The sequence below is a fragment of the Lampetra planeri genome, chromosome 6, assembly GCF_965212315.1.
Source record: "Lampetra planeri chromosome 6, kcLamPlan1.2.h2, whole genome shotgun sequence".
NCBI lineage: Eukaryota > Metazoa > Chordata > Hyperoartia > Petromyzontiformes > Petromyzontidae > Lampetra > Lampetra planeri.
This window is the reverse complement of record NC_136112.1, coordinates 17,736,246-17,747,386: the sequence shown is the minus strand read 5'-3', so window position 1 is coordinate 17,747,386 and position 11,141 is coordinate 17,736,246.

Below are 11,141 nucleotides of genomic sequence, written 5' to 3'. Positions count from 1 at the left end.
AAATCACACGACGTACCATCACGACAGTCACAAGTCGACTACCGAGCGCACCAAATTCCCTGCAGCACAGATAGGCCAAGCGATGTAGCGTGATCACTTGCAGCAAATGATGGCCAAGCCGGACGTGTCATCACGAATCATATGAGTCGGGTGTGTGTCTTAACCTCCGCCGAACCCCTGAGACTGACTCACCGAACCACTGCTTTAGATGGAGGCCTAGATGGCGAATTGTTAACGTTCAAGTGATAATGTCAGGGGCGGGAAATTCATTGTTAGAGGAGAGCAAGGAATGGAGACGGGGAGATATGTTAAGAAGTGTACACACATAAAACACGAAGAGCGACACAGCATCCGTTAATACAATAACAAGTGCATAAATCATATAGAATTAGTTAGACACAGAGGGAGGGGGTGTTAATTTTGGACCCAGCAAGGCATCCCTAGTTTTCGCATAGTGTCTATTATTTGTCATAACGCGGTTTTGCCCAACACGGCATCTTCGAGCAACGTAACCCCGAGGCCTGCCTGTGAATGTTAAATAGTGACGGTGCTAATACCGAGCCTAGAGGGAGACCGAATCAGAAGTTCATTTCCTGAGTAAAGCCCTCTGAGCTAAGAAGATATTTTTCAACATTAAAGCATTCCACATTCAGGGACTCCTTGGCTGATGCACAATTCCCAATTGTTGTGCTGGGTTTACCAGAACACAGATGGCCGCCGCATGCTTCGCTACCATGATATCAGTGACCTTCGAACCTACACACAATGTAGACAACTCAGAAAATAGTCGACTTTCTTACATTACAGCATGTGATATCTGAGGAATAACACTTTCCCTTTATACCTGTGCCACAGAGTGACATGTTTGTGCTAAATCTAGACAATAGTGTGGATTAGAATTTTCTCTTCACGATAATTATGAAGTAGTGGGTGACAAATAGATCCAAGGGAGACATAACGCAAACCTGGTTCATTGTGGACGTGCAGCTGCAGATACCCAATGTCTTGCATACCTGGCTGGTCATATCGATAAACCGTAACCACACAGCAATAACGCCAAGAGTCGTGGGTCTGGATGTTGCTGATGGTGATGGAGGCATTGCACTTGGACTCATCACCCACCCTTGTAACCTGCAATGGCATGAGGCTTCTCTTTCTGTAGTAGGTCTTATACACCTGGTAGGCAAAGATGAGAACACGCCAGGGCATGACGGTGTGTGCACATAATACAGGTGCTCATTCCAAAAACCGACATTCGTGAATAACATTGAATTATAACAGATATACATTTTATGAAATGACTCTTCTTTGCAGTAGAGAGAACGTAGAGAATTCGAGATAATTGTAGTTGAAGATATAATACTATACTGGTGTCTGAAAAACTTTGAACTTGACAATGGGACCAAAAAAGGAGAGTGGGTAACCTCCAATGAAATAAATTATCATGAACGGGCATTAATAAATAACATTTAATCATCTTTGTAAGTAGACGGGGTAGGTAAGAGTGAACACATTTTCCAGTGACGCACCTTCTCATCGTGTCCGTCTATGGTCCTGAACCACTCAACAAGCGTGGCTCTTATATCCGTGATCTTGCAGGTGTAAGAGCAGGACAGGAAAACTGTGCTGCCGACTGTGGTGTCCTTTACATCCGGGGTGACAACGGCCAGATCTGTCTACAAATCACGATGGTAACATCAGCAGTGAGAATGAACCTCTGGAGGAGGTGCTATGCTCACAGTGCAGTGATGACAACCAGGTCTAAGAGAGTGCAAACACTTCCCATGAGACTAAGCATCTATTTTGATCTCTAGCAGAGCAGTGCAATTCTGCATGTCAGAGAACGGTCCACAGAAGGGGATATCTAAGAGCTACCATTGATGACCCTTCAAGTGGAGTCACGGTGGTGAGATGTTAACTACCTCGCCTGATATACCGGGTCATGGGTTCGATACCGACCCTGACGCCTCCTGTATATTTGAAGTTGGCATTTTCTGTCTCCCCGGGTGGATTTTTCTACAGGTCCTCCGGGGTTTACCCTTTATGGATACAAATTGAGCAATCATTGGAAGGTTGTTATTAACCAGGTAAAACCCTAAATGCTTCATGGTGTTGCCTTCATATCCGCATCTGCTGTTGCTTCAGCTCCCCACTCCCAGCCCCACTCCCCCCCCCCCTCCGACATTTTGTCTCTGCTCGCCCTTTAATCACTTTTAGTAGCGCTCTACTTGGCAGCACTCCACTCCCCCTACCCCACACCCCACTCTCTATCTCTCCTCCCTGGCTCCTCCCCCCTCTCTTACCTATATAGCCTCTTGTTACAGCAGACCTTATGGCCACTTCAGTAATTGTTTCTTGCTGTGGTTGTCCCACCTGATGACGGACGCTTGTGTTGCGCCCGCAACGTCGTGATTTAATTTATTTTATTTTATACCTACATGACTTTACCGAAAGAACCAAAGAGTATTACCCTCCATATTTAGAAAGATCTGTTTAGAGTATTTGGCTGCGGAATTTTTCACGTGATAATCCGCTTCGTTGAGATGTCATTTGTGGCCAGATCGCTTCTGGAAAAAAAGCTTTATAGCTCAGTGGGACTTATCTGGTGAAATGAGAATAGTTTAGTTTATAGCTTTGATGTAACGAGACGTGCATCTACGTATCTACTTGGAGGGATCTGCACACATCCTCCTTCCATTCCTCTCGTAAAGCCTCAACTCTTCTCAATTGCCCGTTCTCTTCCCTCCCCTCACCCCGACAGTCAGTCCCACTTCTGAAAAAAAGCTACATAGCTCAGTGGGCCTTTGTTAATAAATATTAAATAGTTTAGTTTGTGACATTTGATCCACACAGCAGGGAGGATTGTTTCCCCATAATGCACTCCAAAAGCAAGTAAAGTTTGCTGCATGCCACTCAAACATATGTACAGGAAAACCTTGCCCAATGCTTTTGTCGAATGCGTGTTTCAGCTCTACACCGTTTACCTAATGAGGTCGGTTTTCCGGAACACGCAGGTGATGGTTCGGCTATGTGTGATTTTACGCTGCTAAGATTCTCATCTCCTCAAAGAAGAGTACTGCATCCATTGGAAGGTGTGAATTGATCAACAGTGCGAACGATTTATTTACATGTATGTTGTTGTGTATGTATGCTTTTTTGCACGTACAACGCAAATGTTTACATATTACCGCATGCATCGAGCAGTCCGTTCACCGTTGACGTCATATGAACCCCTAGATCGAGAATCATTGAACGTTCAAGTGACAGTGTTAGGGGCGAGCATTGGGCGTGAATACTGTGGTACGGGAAGAGGAGTGGAGATGGAGGTTTTGCCTTGAGGTGAAATGGAAGACTAAAGAGTCTAAACACACAAACAATAAATGGAGAGCGACTCTGCATCATTTAGTACAATGACAAGTACAGAAATGATGTAGAATTAGTAAAGCAAAGAGGGGTTGATGATTTTGAAGCCAGGAACGCAACCATATTTTCACATGAGGTCTATTATTTGCCGAACGCGGCATTTTCCAGGAGGTCTGCCTGGTTCGTTTAATTGGAAATACCTTTGAATTATCCAATTAAGTACAGCATCAGAGAACCAAATTTTACGTGAAGATGTTTTGTGTAGTATTGTTTATATTTATTTAATTGTTTCACCTGAATGATCAATTGAGAAGAAACATCTGTTTTGCAAGGGTGCTCAGGTGACCAGGGTAAGATGACAAACTCATGAGTCTTGACATCTGGATTTAAGACAGAGCCCTTGGATTAGAACCGACGCTCTCTCAGCAGTGCTAGTTCAGAACTCTGACCTCTGATGCATCCTGTGACCTCTTAGGCAACGTTGTTTTAAGGTTGAGTCAAATCCAGGATTTTATGCCCATTGGACACTGAAAGTGAAAAGTCATAGGCAGGAGTTGAAGCCAGATGATCGCGGTTCTAGGTCCATTGTTCTGTCGTAAAATGTTGAACTTTTTTGGCACCGTACGTAGCCAACCGTACTAATCGGAGGTGTGTACAACTAAACACAATACATAACTACCTTCCTCTGCGTTAGTGTAAAAATCCACCCACTCATGAATATTAATGAGGGGGGTGGGCCTCATGTGGAGTGACGTCACGCGCGGGACAGACAGACATTTTTGGGTGATTATAGTAGGTAATGGGGTTTTGGTCAACTACCCATCCTCCATCACTGGCTTTGTATGCACAGATTCGTAGAATTAACGTGAGGAGATACAGCAGTGGCTGTAGTGCACTATACGGGCAGTCCTTTACTTATGCATACAATTAGTTCCTGAGACCCATTCGTAAGTTGGGTATTTGTAAGTCGTGGACTGCCTGTACATAGTTCCAGTACTGTCTTTTTTTATATTTCATTTATATATTTTTATGATATAATATCATGATCAAGATAAATTAGCATTATGTACTATGAATGGGAAAACTAAAATATGTATTAATTGAAATAACTAATATTAAATATATGGGTAATTTTTTCCAGTATCAAAGTTTGAAAAATAAGAATAGGGTTTACTCTTTCTGGCAATAAAACAGGAGGCATTAAAATGTTAAAACACAAAATAGAAACCTTTTGCAAGGAATCAAGTCAGCATTAACCTCACATTACTTGTGGTGAACATACAAACATGATCTGATCATATATGCATTGTCTTTGAAACTGATGGGCCTACACCAGAGACAGCCTTCTTCATGGTCTTGTCTCACCACCCAGCGTTAGGCCAGAAAATAACGTCAAAAGGCGACCAGTACAAAGACAATGTAAGTATCAGATGATTTATAGCTTGAGTTAAGCACAATACTTGTGGTCAGAATGCACTGAGGCGCCTCTATATGAGGAATGAAACAGTAAGACTTCTCCACAAATCTGGCTGTTGCTTAATGAAGCTAGTTGTAATTATTGGCGAAACGTCGTACTCAGATTGTAAATGCTGTGGCTTGGCTCTCCAACACACCGGTGTGCTGTACTAGTGACGAATTGTCATGTTCTGTTTACGTGACAACCCTTACTAGTTGGCTGTGTCGGGTGGTGGCAGGTTTTAACGACACATTTATATATTTACGCGATCTAATCCAAAAACCTCTATTATAGTTGTTAATTAATATTACACTAGGGCACAACACCCCTTAGCTCAGTACACGTAGACCTCGCCAAACATTCCTGGGAAATGCAGTGTTGGGCAGAACCGCGTTCGATAAAGTAATAGACCTCATGGGAAAATTAGGGTTGCCTTCCCGGGTTCAAAATGATCACCCCCTCCCTCTCTGCCATACCTAATTCGACACGATTTCTGTCCTTCGCATTGGACTAAAGGATGCTGATTGGCTCTCCATATATTGTGCATCATCATCATGATGATGCAGCAAATCTGGCTGTGACGGTCCCACCTGATGACGGAGACTTGTGTTGCCTCCTAAACGTCGTGATTTTTTTTTATTTTTTATTGTTTTATTTTCATTAATTTTAATTTCATTTTTTACCTACGTGACTTCACCGAAAGAACTAAGAGTATGAATCCTTGCAGTCACGAAAGCTTCAAATCTAGAATGGATTGTCTTGCGCATCAATTGGTATTTGGCAACCGACAGGACGTCCAATCGAAGCTCAGCTATACAACGCAGTGCAAGAATAACAAGAAGCTATAACGAGAATTTGCTCCCTTAATGGGCAACAGTTTGAAGCTTTCACGGCAATAATGAGAGCTAGCAACGATGAGCATGTCCAGAACAGACCTTTCTACTTAGATGGTCCTGGCGGCTCTGGAAAGACTTTTCTGTACTCCACGCTGCTTTCATTTGTTCATGGAAAAGGTCAATTCGCTCTTCCTTTTGCGACCACTGGAATCGCAGCGACTTTACTGAAAGGTGGACGAACTGTGCACAGCGGATTCAAGCTTCCAGTTCCCCTCCTGGACACATCTTCTTCGTTGATGAGACTGAATTCGCCAGTTGGTGAAACGCTGCGACAAGCTTCGCTCATCATCATTGATGAAATTACGATGCTGACAAAGCATGGCCTTCGATGCATCGATCAGCTGTTGCGCGACATCATGCAGATTCAACGGCCGTTTGGTGGAAAAGTCGTCGTAATTGGTGGCGACTTCAGACAGATTTTGCCGGTTGAAGCAAACGGCACCCGTGTTGATGTCATCGAGTGCTGCATCAAATCAAGCGTATTATGGCAGCAGTTTACCAAATTGACTCTCACGGCAAACCTTCGGAGTGATGGTCAAAATGAGCATAGTAATTGGTTGCTGAAAGTCGGATTAGGAACTTTGCCGGAGATAATCTGGAATTGCCTTTAGGTTCCATTGAAATTCGACCTCAAATGATAACGGTTGATGATTTGGTCACTGCAAATTACAGTCAGAACTTGCAACACATTCCTGCCGAAGAGCTTGCGAAAATAGCGATTCTGGCACCTACCAACATGGACACTCTCGAAATGAACAGAAACATCATCATACAGCTGTCCGGAGATCTCCGAATTTATTACAGCTCTGACTCGATCGTGTCGGAATATCCTGCGGACGCATTGAATTACCCTCCAGAATTTCTTCACGATCAAACGCCTTCAGTAATGCTGCCACACACATTAGCACTGAAGACAGGCGTTATCATCATGCTGCTGCGAAATCTGAACCCGAAGAACGGTCTTTGCAAGGGAACGCGTTTGATGGTCAAATCTTTACAAAATAACTTAAGAGATTGTATCGGAATGCAACCGAGGCGAAATCGTCTTCATCCCGAGAATCGACCTATCTCTAAGTGATGTCACTCTTCCTTTCGTACTGAAACGACGACAAAATTCCGATAATTCCTGCGTATGTGATGACGATCAACAAGTCCCAGGGTTAGACTTTTGAAAAATTTCGTATTTATCTCAATGAACGCGTATTTTCCCATGGACAGTTGTACGTGGCTCTGTCTAGATCTAAAAATCCTCAGCGGATCAAAGTGTTCATCAAGTAGAGTCAACTGCAGGGAAACCTTTTGAACAGTGATAAGAGATTCGCACAAAATATCGTATACTGAGAAATCTTCAAAAGTCCTTAATTTCACTTAATAAGTTAAGAAAAATGTATTTATGTGCAACATTTCCGGAAAAAAATGTACAAGAAAAGTAAATGTATATCTTTAATATTTCAGTTTCCGTCTTAGGACGGGCAAACAAGCTAATTCGTTCCCAGGCAGTCTATAGCTGTTGTCACTGCACAGGTAATAGTTAACTAGTGATAATGATGTTGATGATAATGGTAAAGCTGATGACGATGGTGGTGATGGTGGTGATGATGATGATGGTGGTGGTGATGATGTTGGTGGTGATGGTGGTGATGATGATGATGATGGTGGTGATGATGATGTTGGTAGTGGTGATAATCATGATGGTGGTGATGATGATGGTGGTTGTGTTGATGATGGTGTTGGTGACGATCATGATGGTGATGGTGTGGGTGGTCGTAATTATGATGATGGTGATGATGGTACTAATGGTGATAATAATGGTGATGATAATGGTAATGATGATGGTGGTGATGATGATGATGTTGTTGGTGGTGATGATGATGATCTTGATGGTGGTGATGATAATAATTATGGTGGTAATGATGGTGGAGATGATTATGATAGCGATTGCGGTGGTGGTGGTGATAATCATTATCGTGGTGATGATGATGGCGATTTCGGTGGTGGTGATAATCATTATCGTGGTGATGATGGTGGTGATAATGATAATGATGGCGATTGCGGTGGTGGTGATAATAATTATGGAGGTGATGATGGTGGTGATGATGATGGCGATTTCGGTGGTGGTGGTGATAATAATTATGGTGGTGATGATGGTGGTGATGATGATGGCGATTTCGGTGGTGGTGGTGATAATCATTATGGTGGTGATGATGGTGGTGATAATGATGATGGTGCTTGTGGTAATAATGATGGTGATGACGATGATGGTGGTGGTGGTGATGACGGTAGTAATGATGCTGGTGATGGTGATGATGTTAGTGATGATAATTTTGATGGTGATGATGGTAGTGATGATTATGATGATGAAGCGTAGTGAGTTGCAATTATCTAGCATTGTCGATATACTATGCTACGCTCCACCGTGTTGGTTATGTCACAACTCAAGCAGTAGAGGGCAGTACGTCCCCATCTATTCTCCCACAGAAAAAACAAGTTTTTTTGCAAGGCAGTCAGGGTGATATTTGTCATTCTCGGAGCTAGAATTAAGGTGCTCCACCAACGTTGATGTGACGGGAAATTGTGCACCCACTGTGGACTGGCCTGAGAGCATAGCTCTTGTAAATATGGCATTCAGAACAGGTTAAACGAGTTATTGTGAGTTACAATAGTCAAGTAGCGTTAATGAGAGAAAGTGTTAGTTAGATATCACAATTTTGTCGTTAAATATTTGATTACTTTAACGAAAAATGCAACGGTTGTTTAATGCTAGTACGGTTCTTAGTTGAGCATTGCTATATTTTATATCACTTAAATGAGTTTTCTTTAGATTGTTATTTATTAATAATTCGTTCAGAGGCCGTCTATAGCTATTGTCACTGCCCAGGTAATAGTTTACTGGTGATAATGATGGTGATGATGGTGATGTTGATGTTGTTGGTGATGATGATGATGATGTTGGTGGTGATGATAATGGTGGTGATGTTTTTTCTGGTAATGGTGATGATGAGGACGATAGTGGTGGTGATGAATTCGAGTTAACCACGACCTCGTATTGAACTCACCAGATGTTGCTCGGTGGCGCTGTGCTTCAGAATCGGAGACACTCCCAACTCCCGCGCGGTCAGCAACTGATGTTCCGGTGAACAGATCAAAATCAAAATATATCTATTCATACTGGAGGAATCCGATGAGTTACGAGTTATTTTTCACAGATGTTCCAGTAGGCGGCACGAGGTAAGAGCATTACAATTATGACGGTCGCATTAGGGGCGTCACGGTGGCGAGGAGAGGTGAACTCCCTCGCCTGGTATACAGGAGGTTGTGATTTCCATCTCGACCCTGACGCCTGTTGTATATTCTGAGTTTGCATGTTCTCCCTGTGCTCACGTCGATTTTCCTCCGGGTCCACCTGTTTTTTCCCCCTCAACATTTAGAATCAACATGCGTTGAGGGTATTTGGCTGCAGAAAATGTCCATATGATAAGGCACTTATAATAAGCTTATTATTATAGCCAGGTAACAACCAGGTCGCTTCTGAAAATAGCTACGTAGCTCAGTGGACCTCCACATTTAGAATCAACATCACGCGTTTAGAGAACTAAACTCTTTTTATTTGCCAGGTAAAGTTCACGTGAGCTATGAACTCTTGCACAGGAACGACTTGGCTAATCGAATTGGCTAATATTATCATTACCACAAGTGGGAAGGTATAGTAACAGCCATCTAATCCAGACGCGTGTTGATTCTTAACGTGGAGGGCAACACCGGAAGACCCAGATAAATTTACTCTCCCCGTGGTCACGTGGATTTATCTCCGGGTCCTCCTGTTTTTCCCTCCACATGTAGAATCAACATCACGCGTATAGAGTATTTGGCTGCTCTACATTTTCACGTGATGATGATAAGCAACTTCGTAGAGCTATCAATTGTGATAATCAGGTCGCTTCTGAAATGAGCTACATAGCTCAGTGTACCTTACCTGGTCAAAAAAAAAATTAGGGCCACGCTCATCCTCTGCAGAGTATGGTGATCCCTAGAACAAGGATTGGAATAGGGGATCACCTAATTGGAATAGGGGATCACCTGATTGAAATAGGGGATCACCTGATTGGAATAGGGGATCATCTGATTGGAATAGGGGATCACCTGATTGGAATAGGTGACAACGCCTTTGTTGTTGGAACAATCTCGTTTCCTCCTTGAACATCGTAAATCTTTCTTTAAACAAATTCCTGAAGCATAAAATTCGTGCTCGACACAGCAGTCACATTTGCAAATGTGATTTGCAACTTTCATCATTACCCGTGTATCGATAGTTGAACGTTAATGTGCCATTGTGTTGAGGTGCTACTAATGCTGCGTGGTGTTATCTTGGTGTGGTCTGGGACTACTTTGTTATTCTTTTTGCTGCCTTGCCAAATCTTGATTAATCGGACATATAATTAATGTACGTATTGTTCATTTATATTTAGGGACTTGCTTATTTGTTGTTGTAAACTCGCTGACTGCGTGGACATCTGTGATAAAATAAAAGTCACAATTTGTCTGTGGGTTTGTGTGTGTTTGCGTGTGTTCACGCACTTGCAAAGGATTTGGCTCTCCAACCGTGATGTTGTCGTAAAAAAAATAGCTAGGTTCCACGCTGTAAGCTCCGCCGTGAGCAAGCACTATTCCCTTTTCATATCCGTCAACTTTAAATTAGTTTAATTAGCGATTTAGTGCGATTTCTGTGCGCTTTCTTTTTATGTATTTATTTATGACGCGTGCACGACCATACCAACTCACGTGCCTATAAAAATACACTAAATGCTCAGGTAAATTATTCACTGTGTGATGACCCCCCCACCCCGATGCCTGCAGTTACTACTATACAGTCGGTAGATCCTACCACTATAGGCCGTAGATATTACTGCAGAGCGGCCGGGGAGATCGTGGCTGGGGGGGGGGGGGGGTCAGGGGTAGCAGCCCAGCCCCTGCCTGCCAAGGTGCCACCCCGGCCAGCTGGACAATCTAGGCGAGGCCGGAGGCTCTGCACGGGACTAGGCCTCACCACTCCACTCTGTGAGGTGAGTATTTTGTGCTATAGAGTCCATAAATACTGCTATAGAGTCAGCATGTACTACTGTAGTAATAGCAGGTACCACCACAGTGGGTGTGCACTGCTGTAATCATAGCAGGTACCACCACAGTCAGTAAGCACTGCTGTTAGATTTTTAAGAGTAGGTTTGAAATATTTTTTTGACCGGGGCAACGCCGGGTACTTCCCGCTAGTCTGTGATAAAAAAAAGAGCTTCATAGCTGGTTTAACACGGAACTCAAATTGTAAATGTTGTTGTGGGTTTACTCTCCAACACACCGGTGGGCTGAACTCGTAATGAATTGGAATGTTTTGTTTACGTGACAAAACTTACTAATTAGCTGCGTCGGGTGGT